The 19,789-nt window shown below is 37.0% G+C and overlaps 1 pseudogene; it reads left to right on the top strand.

Annotated features, from left to right (window-relative positions):
- The first annotated feature begins 338 nt into the window (after positions 1-338).
- LOC121602044 lies at positions 339-18,390 on the top strand (annotated as a pseudogene).
- The last annotated feature ends 1,399 nt before the right edge of the window (positions 18,391-19,789 follow it).

Consider the following 19,789-nt stretch of genomic DNA (forward strand, 5'->3'; position numbering starts at 1 on the left):
GTTTTATCAGACAGTTGGTTTGAAATGCTGTTGTATAGTACAGACCAACTTTGTCCAACAATATGTCTAATTATCTGTGAATAATAAGTAAACCCAAAGCAAAACCCCCTGTATGGGTAGCTGGGTCTATACCATAATCGAATATAGAACGGTCGAGATGTTATTATGTTATGGTTCGAAATTATTTATATTATATAACATATATATATTAAATATATGTATCTTCAATAGTTGGAGTGCAGATATTTTAAGTTTTATGATAAGCTATTTTGTCGGTTATCATATTCAAGTGTTGAAATATTAAAAATCTTATAACACCTCTTTTTATTAACTTTCAGTAATAACCGATCCGAAGTTCAGCACACCCATATCTAATGTTACAGCCGCCGTTGGACGCGAAGCGACCTTAACATGTGTAGTGCATGATCTAGGTGCTTATAAGGTTTGATTACTACTAGTATAATTAAATAATGGTTGTTATAAATACAATATCAGTTAAACTCAAGATTTAAGTTTTACGATTTCTCAACGGTACTGGACTTAATGATAAATTAATGCATATTATATTTTTGGCAAATTTAATAATTTGCAATTGTTATATACCGCAATTAGTATATAGAATTATATACCGTATCATAGTTACTTATCTAATATATATTGTTTACATTATATTTGCTAATAGGTCGCTTGGTTACGGGTCGACACACAAACTATCCTTACCATCCAAAATCATGTCATTACGAAAAACAAACGCATTGGAATTACATATACTGAGAAAAAACTTGGCAACTACGCATCAAGGACATCCGTGAAACAGATCGAGGATGGTATATGTGCCAAATCAATACGGATCCAATGAAAAGTCAGATGGGTTACTTGGATGTTGTAGGTACATATTTATGAAAAGTTTGTGAAAGTATGATATCACCAAATTTACATTTTCAATCAAGGGTTAGTTCTAAATTTATTCCATATGACGTTTAGCTATTAAACATTATTCAAATGCGAGGACTCTTTGATATACAAGTCATTCAAATAATACAGTGATCACAATATAATGTGAATTGCAACGTTACCGGCTTTCCGCCAATGAAACCAATGCAGTGCATTTATCGAAAGAGAATTGTAATTAAGAATGAATTGGAATGTGCAGGACACTAGTTATGCACCACGAGTTACTACTTGTAGTCACGATATACTTAAATTGGCCACCTTATGCCATGGGAATATCTCATGAGAAGCCCATTTTTGTTGACGAAACCAGCCGTCTTGAAGAAAGCATTAAAAGCACAAGGAAACTTCTCACATAAAGTTGAATGAACAACTAACGGTAAACATCATATGGTCAATTCTTTATTCTTCAATTACGTTATACTCAAATTGTAATTTATCGAACTCCTCTCCGCTATTGCAAAATATATACCTTTTATGTTTAGATTTTGTATTGTCTTACGCATTGATTTCCTCTCTTTAATTATTGTACCAGAGGGCAAAACAAATCAAACGGTAGCTCTTAGTGCATTGACAGTGATATTGTTAGCACTTTGAAAATGTTGTTAGCACAAAAATCGAAATGTACGATCCACTCGATCAAACAAAACAGAACTAACGTATGACGATACCTCCATTCCTTTATATACGTGTTACGTAATTGATGAATAAAACCCATACAGGCATATACAATGAAGCAAACGAATACAGGCACAGCGGTAATTTTTCACGATGTTATATGAGTTATGCATTTTATGATGTTTAAACTTGCTGAACGCCTTTGCAATGTCATCATAGTGATTTATGTTTTTCTTTGTGTAAATGAAAAGTGCAGCCTCGAGAAAAGGTTACGTAGAAGGTTGCTGCCAGAATTAGCTGTTTGGAAAGTTACGCGTGTGTTTTTTAAGTTACAATTATAGAAACACGATAATGTTTTTGTGTTAAGCCTAATCACAAATAGTGGTTAAAGAATTAAACAATTCAAATGATTGCATACAAACAAAATAAGACAATTAAATGGGAACAAAAAGAGTATATGTGTTTGTATTTAGTTTGTTCGTTGCATCGCTTCCTTTCAATTTAACCATTAGTGATTCAAGCAGCGATGCATATAAAGGTCAAACGAGGTTCGATTCGCATTCAGACTGTGCTGCGGAAGCAAGGATTGAGTAACAGGTTATGTGTTAAAATTAAACTTCAGTAAGTCGTAAAGCGTTACCGATATGACACGAAGATGAAAATTTGAGGGAAAAAGTCAATTGATCGAAATCGAAAAGGATTAGTAGAAAAAGTTGTGAAAAAACAGTTTATAACCTTGGAAGTATTGAAATCGGAGGATTGAAAGTGTATTGTTAAGATTCTGTCAATAACCATAACATGCTGGTATTATTTTGGAATTTTAGTGCCACCGGACATACTGGACTATCCAACGAGCACCGACATGGTGGTACGAGAAGGCAGCAACGTGACGCTCCGTTGCGCTGCTGTAGGTTCACCTGCCCCCGCAATTGTGTGGCGCCGTGAGGCTGGAGATAACATCTCACTTCAAGACGGTGAACAAGGTAAGCTGATGCTCCTTCTCATCATATATCCCAACAGGTGCAACACACAAATAAATAAAATGAGTATAAATCTACTAAATGATTTACCAATGTGTTTGTGCGCGATACAAGAGTGATAAAACAACATGCCGCGCTGAGTACAGAGTTGTGGGCGTAATAAACCGTAGAGCTACCGCAAAGTTGATCTGAAGGAACCCCACCAACTAGTACGATTGGTTGGTGAAGGTTTGCAATAAATTTAACTGTATCGTTTTTTTATGTACACAGCCATTAAATTTGAAACTTTTGGCATATGTACAGCAAAAAAAAAAAGAGCAAGTTGATACTCGTAGTTTCTAGTGAGTGTAAAATATATGAGTGAGCTTAAAAATGAAAAAAGTACACAAAATAAAGATGTGCTTAACCGTATCGACTGGAATAAAAAACGAGAGTTGGAAGCTACAAGGGCGTCGAGATGTAAAGCAATGATATTTGATGGGCTATATAATTTATTGGCTTGCAATGTGAGGGAGTTGGTAAGAGCGTACATCATGCTTGTTTATCAATGGCATTTTATTTACATTCCCCCCCCCCCCTATCTCCACCTACTCTTCTTCCACTCGTCTTTGATGGTCCACCGCTCGAATTACTTCAGATATGTTTGCAACCAGTGAGTGATATACGAATCGGTGAGATGAGTTTAATTTCAATAATAGCTCGTTGCGTTGTGAACTTTTTACGGTCAGTGGAAATAGGGAGGTATAGGGTAGGGAAGCAAACGTGCAAGTGGTTACGTTTGGCAAACAAAATTCTCTCGACGAATGAATTTTGTTGGCAGTCAGTTATTCGTTTTTAGTAAAGCTTTGTACAATCAACACACAAGAAAGAGATTTATGCTACAAAAATAAACAACTAACCACCACGGGTACACTCAGTACGCCAATCACGCTAAGTTTGATTTGATTGAAACGAAAGCTCAGTGATTGGAAACGAAGTCGGCCTACCTAATCGTTGTCAGTATGCCGAAACCAATTCCACAATCCCATCGGTCATCAGACGAGCTAACGAATAGGTGCAAATGAATTATTTGTTTGGTAAATGTAGCTGGAACCATCATGACTGGCAAATAAAGCGAGATACACGAGCACAAAACATGGATAGGTACGCCTAACATACATACGGAAACATTGGCGGAAATGGAGGCAAAAGGTGAGATTGGGTGTAATTGGGCTAATTTACCGTCGACAGTTGGCAAATACTTTTCACATTTTATTGTTGCCACTTGCCCGGACAACCGTGGTCGATTCTGTGTAGCCCGGTTGCACGCGTGAAAGACGGATCAATGAGCCATGACCGTGGATGACAGTGGAAAACTCGTTGTAAGTGAAATAAACTTCGAGCTCATTCGTTACGGTACTGTTCGGAAAGGAAGAGGTTCGAACGAAATGTTGTCAATATTTGTAGATCTTTGTTATTTGATCAAGATATAACCAAATGTGGATTGGCCAATATACAAATCAGCCATAGACGGAGCGGAACGAGAGATAAACGTGAGACCTTCTACATGAAGGTCGCAAAGTGGGTTGTTTGAAATCGATTGAATCATTTTTTCTCATGCTTGTCTCATGTAGATATTCGTAGTGGCTAGTTTGGTGATGGGTGATGATTGAAGAAGCCAGAGACGAGAAGCTAATAAAATGAAATATGTGTTTTAAAGAGAAAATAAGTTTTGCAACCAATTTTTAGTGGTTTGATAAACCTTTATAAACATATGTAGGAATTTGTCAAATGACGTAAGCATGATATTTTTTTAACAATTGGTGATTTTTGGCATGTTAGTTCATATTCTAGTTAAGAAAATCCCTTTTCTATTTGAAATAGATAGCAAACAAAATAAAAGTTGAATATGGTTCTCACAAAGTATGGTTAGACACACAATAGTGTCGAATGACATAGCTGATCCAAACAGCGTACGAAACAGAAAAATATTTTGTTTTATGACAACTTTATTTCCCAGATCCAATTTTCCAGCCAATTGAAAATTTATCATTCACACCAGTCCTACCCTTGAGGGAAGAACTCAAAGCACCTCTTAGTATAAGTAAGCGCCTTTTTCCGTGCTTACACATCGGTGCTTCAGTCAGCAACAGGAAAACGCATGCTGTTACGAATTCTTCCCCTTATGTCTTTGGCCTTAGGAGTTATGTTGCGGTTGTGTGAAAATTCCAGTTTTATTTGCACCTTCGGTGCATTCAGGACGCATTCCTGTTTTGTCATTTGAAAGAGTATGTGAACGCATTTAGGAATAAAACAAGAAAGATAAGCATTTCAATGAACCGGGTATCAAGCTATATCATAATATATATTTGCTTTGGTACGACTAGATTGGTAATTCTTACTTAAGCTTCTGTGTACTACAATGACAACAATATAATGTGATATGCGAGTTCCATTAATTGATTTCGTTTGACGTTAACTTATTGCCCGCTTTCAGTATCATCCGTTGAAGGTCCAACGTTTACAATACCAAAAGTCAATAGACTGCACATGGGTGCGTATCTGTGCATTGCGTCAAATGGAGTACCACCATCAGTAAGCAAACGGGTAATGTTGATCGTACACTGTAAGTATCATACGATCTGTATTCGCATACCATCTGGCAATTCCGGAATGCGATGGCGCTTGAGGTGAATCGGATTGGAATAATTCAGTTCTCCTATTTGCTCGTAGTTCCCTATGATATGGGTACCTAATCAACTGGTTGGAGCGGTTGAAGGTCAACGGATGACTCTTGAATGTCACTCGGAAGCATACCCTAAGTCAATTAACTACTGGACCCGTGAGAAGGGAGATATTGTTCCCCAAGGTAAGTGTATAAAATAATATATATTTGTACAATATTTTTACAAGACTATGAAACCTCCTTTTGAGTTTTGAAAACCATTGGCTGTGATATCTACTCGATGCAGTTTGTTGGCATACTTACTGCTGAGCTATATTCAACACACAGAATGAAAATTTAGCTTGCGTCAGATAGTTTCTTATCATAATTTTTACATATCACGTTTCATTGATTACGTATCTGTTACGTGCTGAGGGAGAAACAATGAACGGAGCTCTACTTTCTTAGCAAAAGCGTAAAATGAGCGAATGTTCGTGGGGTGAATAGCGGAATGAAACGCACTGTTTGGGTAAAGATACGTAAAGCGCAGGTATTGCTGTAGCTACACAGTAGAGATAAGAGGATAAGTGAATGTTAACAGCATGTAGGTGAGCTGTAGGGAAAGAGTCGGTTTGTTTGCTCTTATTGTCTTGGGAAAAATGAAACCGTAACACACATTGAGCGGTCTCGTATACAGTGTCAACTCGTACGACTTACAACATGCCATGGGTTCAAGCCCCAAATGGACGTGCCATACGTAGGACTGACTATCCTGCTATGGGGGGATCAATGTCACGAAGCCAGTGTGTGGTACGGCAGGCCTTGACCGGCAACGGTTGTTAGCCAAAAAGAAATTACGGGTACGTGCTTTCAATGAGGGCGGCTGTTTTATGTAGAAATGGTGAAGGAAGAATGTTGGCTCGTTTTTGAAGTGTGACAGTGTGAAACATAGATGGACAAGATATTAATATAATCTTTGATTCTTGCACTTGTACTTAGAAACGATAGTTCTTCTTCTTCTTCTTTTGGCTCAACAACCGTTGCCGGTCAAGGCCTGCCTGTACCACACTATTTGTGATTGACTTATTGATCTCCCCATAGCAGGATAGTACATATGGCGGCACGGTCCATTGGGGCTTAACCCATGACGATAGTTATAATAATTTGAAACTCACATAATTAGTGTAAAAGCGTACCACAAACACAACAGCGAAACGATGAATGTTTACCAAATATAGGCTTAATTCGCACAACGGGCAACACTCGACATAAAATAGATTGAAAATGTCAATTTTGGAGTTGAATTTCAATTCAAAACCCCACAAGCAATGAATATTTGGGCATATTAGTGCATATAACACGTGTTCATATAACGACTGTATATAACAATTTCTAAACAGCGTCGAGTCTGAATTTTTATTGCAGTTAGAGCATTGGAAGACATGACAGTTAGCTTGTTTGGCGTATTTTTGAGGTGTTATTTCTAGACAATACTTGGAAAACTCCGACTTAAATCAAACAAGTGTTAATGACGACAGCGAAATATAGTCAATCCCAACTAATTCCTTTTGATTCGAACCTTTGACTTCCTCGAAACCATTCCATTCCGCTTGCTGTGAAGTTTACTACGAAAAGAGATTGACCCTCCCAACTGGATACGTCAGGCTAGGACCTTCTTCAGGCGACTGGATTTAGGATAAATGAATTGATAAGCATAATTTATGCCCGTTGTGTTTTCCGATACTTCCTTGTTCTATTCGACCAGATTGTGGTTGCGGTTTGACATTTGTTTTTTTCTTGCGTTTTCATTTTCAACCTTTTCACTCCATCGTCAGAATACCGTGAAAGCGGTATATGGTTGTGTCGAAAGTAATATCTTAATTGGGTTGAAATTAGGTTAATGCCACATTATTAGACTCCTTCAAGGGTGGTTACGTTACGCGGCGTTTGTAAGGCAACGAATTCGCTTTTAGTGCGAATGGCTAGCGAAAGGATTAAATACGACGAATGTTTCGTTGATGTAAGAAATATGTAGGGTGTCACTATTATAAGATTTAGACAGATTTGTTGATGTGCATATTCATGTAGCAGCTATGTTCTTTTTTAGAAGATTGTGGATAGGAACGAGATGAAAGTAGGAAACGAACAGGTAACCATTTATGACACCCGAATATGTACGTTTAGCATGCTTACGACACGTATGCGAATTCAGATGTATTATGAACAAATTATTCGCAGTTGAGCCAAAGATCCTAGTTGATAGTTAGACAGATCCAGAGAAGGTAGCTCAAACTTGAATAATTATGCAAATTTAACAGAAGGTGTGAAAAACAGTATTTTGTGTCTAGCATGTACGTTTGAATCTTCGATTTTGATACCGTTCCTGCTATTCTGTGCTACGAAGCAGTGATTTTGTTTGTGATTCCAATTTCCTCTCTCTCTCTCTCTCCTCTCTCTCTCTCTCTCTCTCTGTTTCTCTTGCAGGTGGCAAGTACGAGCCGGTTCTGATAGACAACGCCTACAAAGTGGTCATGAAGCTTAGCATCAAGGTTGTGAGCCTAGCCGATTTGGTGCCTACAAATGTATCGCCAAAAATTCCCTAGGGAAACCGACGGAACCATCAAACTATACAGTAAGCTCTTTTCCTTTTCTAACTGCTTCGGCAAAGAGCCTCGTTCGCTAGCGAAAGTGTCCCTCTTTTTTTATGGTGAATCTTGTTATGTAGACCGCTTAAACAATTCTTTTCCGGTTGGCGTTATTTGGCCATTCAGACAACAACACAATTTCTGCAAGTGTTATTCGTACCTAACAAACAAGAGCTTGCATTGTGTAAAAACAAAAGACTTTTTTTTGTTGATTTGTTTTTCATCCATTCGATTTGAACATTTTATCGAATTCGTGATAATAATCGGTTAGTGTCTGGTGTGGAATGAATATGATCGTTTTCTGCTTTGACTAGGCTTTAATATATTCTTCTACAATGCTCACTCCTCCAGAATTATATTTTTAAACATTATTTAAATTTTATCATTTCAACAGAGCTACCAAAAAGTGCTATAAACTCAGTAGAAACAGTGGATAGCAAACGAAGAAGTAAGTATTAAAGGTAAATATTTATGTCATGTACTAAAAAATCATCACCTTTTTAGTTTTTGAGGTAGGGTTGATAGGGAAGGTAAAAAAAGTGGAACGTTTTAAAAAGCAAATAAATGTCTACCTGTGGAAGTTGATGTAAACTTTCATTAGTGTCATAATTTGATACAACCGTCACAAGCTAAAAGTGCTGTAAATATTTGGCGAAAAGTGTACTAATCAGCGTTAAAATAGTCATTAACCAAATCAAGATTAATGATGATAACATACTATTGTGATTGAGCAATCAACCAGTTCATCGGCTTGATGCCGTTGGTGTGCGTTTCCTTCTATAATAATTCAAAGCAATTATTCCGCCATCAGATCGGTCGCACGGTGTGGGAAAATTGGGTTCAAATTACAAAGCGCGTGTAGTGAGAGGAAGTGTGCAAATGCTCATTTGACTGTCGTGTGCGATATTTGTGTGTGCAATGTATTGTGACTGGTATCCAGGAGCATTAGCGCAGTGATTTAACCACCGAGTTCATCATTAATCACAATAAAAATATAATTCTGAACTGGGCAAATGGGTTTTTTTTGACACAACAGACGCGTCTGTGTTTCAAGACATTTTATTTGAGCTCGCATGTGCTGCATGATCAAAACAATCGTCCAGAACTTTGGCAGACATAGCGTTTATGATCTGCATGACGTTTTTTCGTTTCATACTAAAAAAAAACAGTATTTGGTTTTACGAGATTTTCCGCTATGAAATATGGTCATCCTAATGAAATAATGCTCAACAGCACTATATTGTGAGGTAAGCAGGGGTAAGGTAAGCACTTCTAGGTGGTTGCTGAGGGAGAGGCTTGTTTCGCTGAACGTGTTTGGGCTATGCAATAAAAAATGTGAATGGACGCCTAGCCGATCAGCGTCTCGCTGGCGTGTATTATTGTTTATCGCTGCAAAATTGAGTGAAAGTGAAATGGCACATAAAAGCCCTACTCGTTAAGAGAGTGAAACGCAATCGCACGGCGTTGAGAAAATACAGTCACTCAGCAGTGGTTCGTTGGGGAATTAGTAAAATTTACTAGCCACCGATGGCGTAGCAAGGGATGTAGAAGCAAAAGTAGTAGAGCCAAAGCCGCAACCTTTTTCAAAATAATGAAAGGTATACCTTCATCGGTGGAGGTGTCAATGTCAAGTAGAAAAGGCGTTTAAACGCTACACCCCTAGGGAATTGTGTATATTTTACTGTGGTACACTAAGCCGAAGGGTTGAAATTCTATTCTCTATAGGAGAAAGGCAATTGTTCAACACGTACCGAAACCAAATAATGGTCAGCGGGTTTGAAACACATGGTTTGCCTTGTAAATCTCAAATGTTGGTACCAGGGGTTTGCATTTCCCTACTCCTTTTGAATAGTTGTGCGAAGAGCTTACCGTCAGCAATATTGCAATGAATCGTACAAATTATACAAGTCTTGTAGTCTGGTTTAGCAGCATAGACGCGACGAGGAAACGTTGCCAGAGAGAAAAAAAACAACATGCAAATGACCTGTAAAATCTTACGAACTCTATCGGCTTACAGGTCAGCAAAAGAAGGTGTCTAATTATATTTACTGGAGCTGATCGTATGCTCTAGAACAATTTGGTGTGTGGAGTGGGATTCAATACATTTCCTGTTTCCTGAGTTGTTTTTGTGTACGACTGTTTTGGCTAGCCAAAAACATATGCGCACATTTTGTAGCAAAAATGATGATGGCTAACAATTAGGTACATGTTGACCGCATAGTACGATTGTTGAAAATTACAAGTTATTTGTGATTGCCGCCGGCTAGCTCTGTTTCGCTAGACGCTCAGCAAAAGAAGCCTGGGCACACATACACGAACTCGGTAATTCTCTGTGCAGTAAGGTCAATTCGGTTCCGGGAGTCGAATGGCGCAAGACGCCAAACCTCATTTGTGAAATAATACTCATTAGACACGGCTTTACACATGTGGAGCATTTTTTATGACTTCATGGTCACAAAGGCCTTCCGTCAGTATTAACTTACGTATCTACATGTACATTTGGATTTTGCCGTTTGTTTGTTTCTGTGCCAAACAGTCGCAAGGAGAAAACGAAAACGTATGGCAAACGCAATCCAAAAACAGTTGTGTGCAAACCAATTGATTTGAGCGCTGTTTACTATTTGTTTCAACTTATGAAAAGAGCACCGGAATGCTGTTACTTATAAATACTAAAATAAATCTGTATTATCTAAGAAAGCTTTCACAAACAATTATTTCCGTTGTTTCTGGAAGAAAAAAATCTACAACAATAAAAAATCATTCTTAAATAAATCCGATATTTGTTAACAATTTATTTGTCGTCAATTTCTTTACAATTTCAAATACTTTTGTTTGTGCATATATGTGTGTATATTTATAATATAATTTGTGCATATTCAGAGGTTTAGCGAAAAAGACTGTCCAGAATTTAAAAAATGTTTTGTCTATGTATAATTAGTTTATTTTTATTGTGTGTCTATTGATGTACATTTGGAAAAAACGAAAGTAATTAAAGATGGATGCATACAAATTATTTAGGTTGTATATTATTTAATGCGGTGAACAGTTGTATTGAAAACCACTGTTTGCCTTAGTTAAGCGTTATAGTGTAATATTTGACGATTGTAGTAATGCCAAAAAAAAAAACAAAAACAAAATCAGTGATACGTGTTTTCCTGCTTGTGAACAAAAAAGGCGGTTCCAATTCGCCTAATGCTGGTCCCCTTTAACAAGGTTCGTTTGAAGGCGACTCTAAACAACTCCCGTGAGATTTGCAGGCATTCTCGTAGGTCTCTCATGTGTGTCTTACCATTTTCTTATGGTAAGGTTTGCAGACAGAGTAAAATTTGTTTTCCGACCATCGAATAAAACGAGACATAAAACCAGCACTAGCCCTTTATAGTTTTTTTTGGCTGGAAAAACTAATCGGGAGAATGTGTTGTGCTGTTAAATGAAAACTTGAAATCTGACACAAATCCAATTGGATGTTCCTATGTGGAAGATGAGCGTAGCAAATTGGATGATAATTTGGGGTGTGCTTTTATATTTTTGTTTCAGTAATATTGATATTTCTATGGTGGAAAAGCTAATCAATTATACCATAAAGTGTGTCTTTGTTAAATCTTGACTTGATATTGCGAAGTCCGGTTAGGTTAGTAAAGTAAGAATACAGGAAATTCACAAGTGCTATTGCTATACGAAAAAAACAGCCCATAGAGAATGTATTTGGAGAAAACTTCTTTGTGAGCTGTTTTTGAATGAAGAATTAAACATTATAGAAAAATGTATGATGACTTGATATTATCAGAAACAGAAACGAATGCTTCTCTAATATCCGATGATATCGGACATTCCATGCATGGTATCGTTATATCTCTCGGTACATTCGTTCTGCCATAATGAGTTGGTCGTGCAACTTTCCATGAGCGTTTTCGTCATCGTTACGCATCCGTTAAGAGGCGTTTTAAGCCATTCCTAAGTATGATGTTTATTTTTTTCATTATATTTACGATGCTGTTAACATTATTTACCAATTAATCTAATCTTCCTTTGACATTCTTTTGTTCTGCATGGTCTAATAAGACTATAAGCACTCGTTAAAACCACATCTAGAACATAAAGATTTATAGCGTAAGCAAGTTTACTATGTTACAGCTCTTTGTAATGTACAAGTTAAAATGTAAAAATCAACGATATAAGAATTGCACTTCAAATAATCATTTTGTTATTCCTCTGTCCTCTGTAATCCTCTGTATCCTCTGTAAAAGATTTGTTTGTGTGCTTATATTATTTATAACTAACATTGCAGTGTATAGGATTTGATAATTTTCTTTATTTAATGTACTACAAATTGAATTGTGAATGGTTTACCGGTTGGAATATTTTTTTTATCAAAATACACACTGTTTGCGATAAATTTTTATTTTATCTTTTGGATCATATGTTCCAGGTAACATCGAGTCCCGTGGTATCTTGGAATACGCCTTATCGAATCCCGGGAATGTCGTATTCTACGAACTCTGTCCGCTCTTCAGCAGCTTGAACAGTCTGGGCTGTCAGCACACGCATGTTTTCCTGCAAACACAATACCCTAAATTTGCCCCCCAGCATGCTCCGCCGGATGCACTGCTGCAGGACCTGGACGTTGGTACCAAGCAAAACGATTGACAGTATCTGTCGAAAGTCGCCACATACCAGCACCACCTTATCACCAAACGTTCGACGATTTCCTATAACGTCCTGCAGGGCGTGATCGAGAGCGCAATCTTCTATAGCAGGGGTCTCCAAACTACGGCCCACGGGCCGCTTGCTGCCCTCGAGAGCCTATTATTAGTTTTTAGCATCCCGTTTACGCAATAATAGTTTCGAACAGAAACGGCTCCCCGGTGCTACCTGGTTCATCAAAGAAAAAGTTCTGTTCATGTTTATCCTCTCGGCTGGATTGTTCTGTTAAACCGTAACTATCCACTGTTGCGGTAATTACATCTTAATTCATTATTCGTTGTTAAAAAGGTTCACGTATACTAATATGTTGTCAGCACATCGATAGCATAAGAGTGCTCCGCGTCCACCAGGGAAAATATTTCGGCAACGGATAAGGCGCATTGTAGCAGGTCTGGTCCTATCTGCATAAGGTCGGATAACTGCGGCATACTCGGAAACATCGTCAGCGTCTTCTGCGGCGCTATTTCGCTCAGGTGCTGATCAATGAGTCGCAGCACTTCAAGGCGCTTGACAGCTCGCAGCAGCCGATTCTGCTCGGAGTGTGAACGGTGCACCGGTTCTGATTTCGCAGACTTTCAGAAAATCGGTTCACGTTTGCGTCCTACAATAAAAGAGGATTCGGGGACATTCCCTCCGACAATATAAGGGAAAATAGGTGACGCAGATGTTGAGCATTCCAAATGAAACTGCTTCCTGTAGGGTCCTGGATATTTTGGTGTCGTCCCGCAGAAATCCTGATATCAACAGTACACCATGCGGTCAATAACGATATCAGTCTGGCAGCGATGTGTGATCCACTGGTTACCCGTACCAACATACCATGGAAGCTGCTGCAATTAATTTTAAGCTTACTTGTACTTATTTAATCTATAAACTATTTAGATCACTTCATAAATATTACACAACATATTATTATTAGTATGTTTGTTTGAGGTCAAGGTCCTTGAAAGAGAACAGGTCGAAGCGCTTAGAGTAAATTGACAGAAAGCCATGGGAAAATTGTGACAGTTAAAGTGAACATTGTTTATGTTTAGCGATGGACGTTGCTATGGAGTGAATGAGAGTTTTGTTCAGCATTTTACATTCAATTCCTGTTAGAATATTTGAAGAATTAGAATCCAATCAGAATATTACATGACTGATACAATCCAAGGATCTCTTTTATCATTCGTAGCCGGGTTATAAGTAAATGACGGTATGCATATTGTACCAGTGTGTGTCGATTGGATGTTTCATTTTACTCTCAGTGTTCAATTGAAAGTAAAAAGGACTTCTTTAACCCAGTTGAACATGTTAAACATTTCGTTTTTCCAGCAGGACCGTGCAAACGGTAGTGGTTTGTGGTCACGGAATGGCAAACAATGAAAAAGGTTATCAATGTTTCTGAATACAGAGTAGACTGCAATTACTTCTCCTTTATTGTCCAGAAGTGATTGAACGCAAGAAATTTAACCAATATAACCTTCCTAATAGTAAATTCGTCCACTTTTGCGCTTTAACTATTAGCCGTTTGTTTGTAAACACTTTTCATGAAACTGTCAAAATCGAGCTGAAAATGGCAACCTAGCAACGGGCTTTGCATCGACCTGTTCTCCTTAATAGATCTTGGTTTGAGGTAAACATGGTTGTCGTTTTTCGTCCAACGCCTACATCGATGAATCGCTATGTCGGTGCAAAGTGTGCCAGAAAACCAACACGGTACAAAAATCATCCAAGCTATCCGCACCTAACATCAACTCAGCTAATACCTAACATCAACATTAGCTGATTGAAACGGAGACCAGTCTTTGAATTACAGCTTTCTATCAGATCAAAGTTACGGAAAATGTTCTATTTAACGGTTTTATATTATTACAGGTGATTTTTGCCACATCGCCAGCATCGGGGGCCTTCCTTCCGGGGGCCCTTCCGGGGGCCCTTGTCACTTGTACTCTATCCATACGGCATACTTTAGAATGGTGATCTACGGGGCCCCTAAATCGGCGGGGCCCCAGGCGATCGCCTAGTCCGCCTACCGTTAGATCCGCCACTGACTGTATCACAGGATTGTCATTAGACCCTAGCAATTTTAGGTCTATTACAGTTTTTCTTCGATAACTTTCAAATGTATGATGTATCCAAAGTGACTAATCAAACTATAGCTTGTTTTAAGTGGTTGATTTTGGTCAACATGATGGATCGCATTTTATATAGATATTGATGGGAGGGTAGAAAGAGTTGTTCAGGACAATATTAGATACCTTGCTTCAAGTTTGAACGGCACAGTTTGAACTCACTGGTTGAATCTTTAAAAGACTTGAGGTCTACGTATATAGGACAAAATGAGAGAAAACCGCTGGAATCTTTTGACAGTTAGATTAAAAATTATTTGTATTTAGACACTGTCGGTTGCTATGTAACGAATGAGAGATTGTTTCACTACAGACCGTCAGTCACTGAGATACGCGGTTTTTTAGATTTGACAGTTCCTAGTGACAAATCCAAAGTTATGTTGGGGTGACGTGCAAATAGGTGAACGCACTTTTAAGGTTGACCAAGAATTCACCTATCTCGGGTCAAAGGTCAGCAACGACAATATCAAGGAAGCTGAGTTGCGCGCAAGGATGCTGGCTGCCAACAGTTTATTCTACAGCCTGAGAAAGCAGTTCACCTCAAAGAACCTGTCGCGACGGGCGAATGTGGGACTATATAGCCTAAATTGTAAAGGTACTCACATACGCCTCTGAGACATGGACACTGTTCAAATCTGACGAAATCCTCTTAGCTGCGTTTGAGAGATGCTCAGAAGGATTTTTGGGCCTTTCTGTGTGGAAGGACAATGGAGGAGCCGCTATAATGACGAGCTATGAGAAAATTAGCTATTGTGCAGCGTATCAAGCTCGCCAGGCTCTGGTGGGCTGACTATGTAGTAATCTTCAGTTGGAATCATCTCAAATGATTAATTTAAAACCTACCACTTCAAGCACCATTATACGAACATTTAGTTATATGTTGGTAGGAAACAGTAAAATTGGACATATGCGAAAATTCTTTCATCTTGGTCTACATCAATAGGCTCGGGGACAGTCTGTATTTTCTGTAAATCGATTTCTAAAATTAACTAAATATTATACGACTGGTTCAATCCGATTACCTCTATGATCATTTGTTGTCGGTTTATAAGCATTGGTTTATAAGCACTATTCAGATTGTACATGTGTGTGCCGATTTGATGTTTCATTTAACACTCATGGTCTCATTGGAAGTCAATAGGACTTCTATCATGCAACAGCAACATATACTGAGCTGTTTAAGATCAGTAAAGATGTTGGTTTCACTAGCAGCACCAAATGGAAGAGAATGGTGGTAACCGTATGGCACTGTTTGCAATGCACACAAACGCCGGAATGAAAATCAATTCCTCATGCTTTTTATGTTGTTTCATTCCTCATGTCGTTTTTATTCATTAAATACAATTGCTTTTACTATATAGGACGGTGCTTTACTTAAGTCGTCACGACAGAGAATTAAAAATAAAAATTATTGCTCACAACATTGTATTATTGCGTAGTAGTCAACAGCTTCAACAACAATTGTTAGCAATTAAAACAAAGACGGAATAAGTTTCTTCCTAAAAACGAATTTTAAATGTATAATGCGCTAAAAAAGCAGAGCTTCTCACGGTTGGCTTTGAAAAGAGCTGACCTATTCTATGACATTTTTAAAACTGTTTTCCCTCTGTTCAGCTTTGTTATTTATGCCTGGTTTTTTAAAATACCAGTTTATGACTATTAGTTAGATGGTGGTGGTGTATGACTCCTACAACAACACTATTCAAAATCGCTCGCGCTCTTTTCAAGAAGAAGGTAAATAACTTGCGGGGTCACAGATGGTCGCAGCTTATTTCAACGATAAAACGTAGGAAGAATGTTTATCTTTCCTATGATATACGACTAACGATTGAAATCGAGTCAAATCATAAAAAAGCACTCTCTAAAATGAAATTATAAAAAAAACCAGTGATGTTTAGTTTTCAATGATTTGTGAATTTAAAAACTATTTTTTGTTTTAAAATAATTCAAAAAACTAGACATAAAAGTTTATATTCGGTCAAAAAATTGGTCGAATTTCGGGCAAAAAACAAGTTTGTTCTTCGATGTGTGAAATTCAGAAGAAATAATGGAAGAAAAAAATATTATCACGAGAAAAATGCATGAATCATTGAATGTTGCAGCGGGCCGGATTTGACCCGCGGACCGGACTGATAACAAAAAAAAAAAGACATATTGTGTTTTTTCGTACATTGTGTGAATAAAAACATTATATGACAAATAGTTTCAATGTTCGCATTTGGTTAAAGCATTCCGATAATGATATGCAAATGTTTATATTTTTTGACTAATTTCAAAACAAAAAAATTTACCATTGGTTATCTAACTTCTCAAATTGTATATTTACACAAAAGAATGATGAAAAATGATTAATTTTCATACTGCTTATTTTTCAGATAAATCACGAAAAGGTAGCCATTTTTATGAAGCTAATGATTTCATCGATGAAGAAATGGATAGCAATAGCAAAAGAAAAGGTAAAATCGTAGAATTGTTATTTGAAATGGTTTTGGTTGTATAAATAATGCATATTCTTTCTTTTCATATTCTTGACTAATTTGGATGCAGATTTAATAATAGGTGGTAATCGAAATGATGACAGCTACGAAATATCAACAACCGGAGTCAGTGGGGCTGTGTGTTTGAAAGAAATAATATTCAGAAATATGAAAACTATTATAACTGTAGTTGCTTTGCTTTTTGGTTGGAATATAAAAGCAACATGACATTTAGAATGAGATAGCACAGTTAGCCAACTGTAAAACAAAATTTTCGAATGTTTAGATTCAGTTTGGCATAGCAGATGCTATTTTTCTGTTGAAAGCTATAATTATATGTAGTTGATTTGATCAGATTATTTGATTAAATATGTTTAAATGATTCAAACCATGTTGCTACAAACTAAACAAAGAAAAAATAGTAGGGAAATATACGCTAGAAAAGAAAATTAGCTAGTAATTGTAAATATGCTGCTATCAATAATAAGTTACATCCAAACCAACAAACAAAAGCAACATCGATACATATCCTTAGAGTAAAGAATAATATAAAGGAAGAAAAACTCAACCGAAATCTAATGCTTGTATTACAAAAATGCATGACATATCGGCTTTATAAGCGTGCATGAGTATCATATTGAGGAAATGTAGGTATAAAGGAACTGGAACTTATCACAAGCGAATTGTAACGCTTATTGTCAGGTAAAATGTTATGGAATAAAATATTTTTATGGAAATAAATAGAAAGACGATACAATACGAATTTAGTCATATAATGTAATTCTCGCAAATGCGAGGGCTGTAACAAAAACTTGCCCTTTATAACTTAAAAAAATATTCTGCACTAAACTAACTAAACTAACTAAAGCTCATCACAAATGATTGGATTTTTTTAAATAGTGAACGAAGCAGAAGTAGACGTTTAAAACGACATGATACAGGTAGGATCAAATCGATTTTAGTGGAGGACGTATCCGTTTACAAATCCTCTTCATAGGATGGGTATACCTATCGGTTGGTACCGTTCACTCATTCATATTGGAGACTGTTCAGTTTATAATTACCTGGTGGGTAGACAGTAAGAGCTTGATCTCTTTTGCCACGATCTTCATAGGGAATCTCACACCTCGATATCCTCAACATACGCGTAACGAGCTCACAGAGAGAAAATGCAGGTTTTCAAATAACGTTTTGATATGTTTGTAAAAACTTCATATTTTTGTCTCGTTCCATGAGTTAATTATAATAGATCTAGCCCTTCGTGTTTTACAAAGAAAGCTTATATTTACAAAAATAAAAAAGTATTTTTCTTTTCTATAAAGTTTCACTGCTTTTGACTGAAAAATGTTTCTTTGCGTGAATTTGGTTGTCAAAAGTGGGGATTAGCAAGCGTGCCGATTACCAAGCGTATACTGTACTACTGTTACATGACAAGATTGTTTGTTTGTTTTTTTTTTTTCATAAGGAGACCATACCTATTCAGCACATGGGAGGCTGTTTTATAAAATATATTTAATAACCTAGTTCCACCAGCCTGAAATATTTTTCGGAACATGAATGGAATAATCTGCAGTATGCAGTACGCAATACTAGATAAATGCGTATTTGCAGCAAGCAATCAGTTTGAATTGACAGCTTGATATGTTTTTCGTGATTATTTCGTTCATTCGGTTTAGTGTAAGGCTTGAGTGTGATTTATTTATGTTTTGAATTTAACTAAAATTCAAATGCATCTTATTTCAAATAAAAAAAAAGCTTCTCAATTTCCCCCTCCTTACCAATTACCAGAAGTTGTAAAACTTTTTCAAGTAACAGATTATTCTGAAGTAACTCATAAACCATGCAACCCTTGTTCAGATTTTTGCCTTTTTATATAGTTCAACATGGGAGATCAGTCGTGCTGTCATCTGAACAATATTATAATATATCTGTTTTTTGCCACATCAAGTCAGTTTCAGTCATGACAGTAGTAACTTGTATTAATTTTTCTTCCAAGCAAAATGTATTGATTTGTATTGCAAAATGTATTGAATGTATTTTAAACAAGTAATTAGCGAGTACATCACCTACATGAAGAAATAATGCTACTTAATGCCGTAAAAACTATGACAGTTAGAAACATCTAATTTAGTGATGGGAGTTCCGAATTGGATTCGTGAATCCACCCCGACAACGATATTCTTAATCCGGATCCGACTCCAAAATAAATATGGCTTCGAATACGGCTACTCCGAGCGAATACAGGTCCAATTGACTCCAATTTAATCCGGATCATTCCGATTGAAACCTAATGGCTCCTATTGAATTCGTTTTGCTCGGAACCGTGCTTAATACGTAAGGCAAAATATTAACACTACAAAAGCAAGCTTGCAAGAAACCCTAATCCCAAGCTATATTTGCTGTTTTCATCAGCAAAACTTCGATCGTCTATCTGCTTACCGACCAAAACCGTATACTGGGTTTTCTATGGGTTTCCGGTTGTTTCCAGATTTTTGATAAAGTTGAATTGGTAAATTTCGTGAATTATTGTTTACTTGATTATTTTATTTGGATTCGCTCAACGATTGACTTTGCATTATCCTAACATTTTTCAAGTAAATTATTTTGTTTAAATTTCTAAAATTTTAATTTTGAGCAACGTTCAATACATTGTTTAATA

Source organism: Anopheles merus, unplaced genomic scaffold, assembly GCF_017562075.2.
Source record: "Anopheles merus strain MAF unplaced genomic scaffold, AmerM5.1 LNR4000276, whole genome shotgun sequence".
Classification (NCBI taxonomy): Eukaryota; Metazoa; Arthropoda; class Insecta; order Diptera; family Culicidae; genus Anopheles; species Anopheles merus.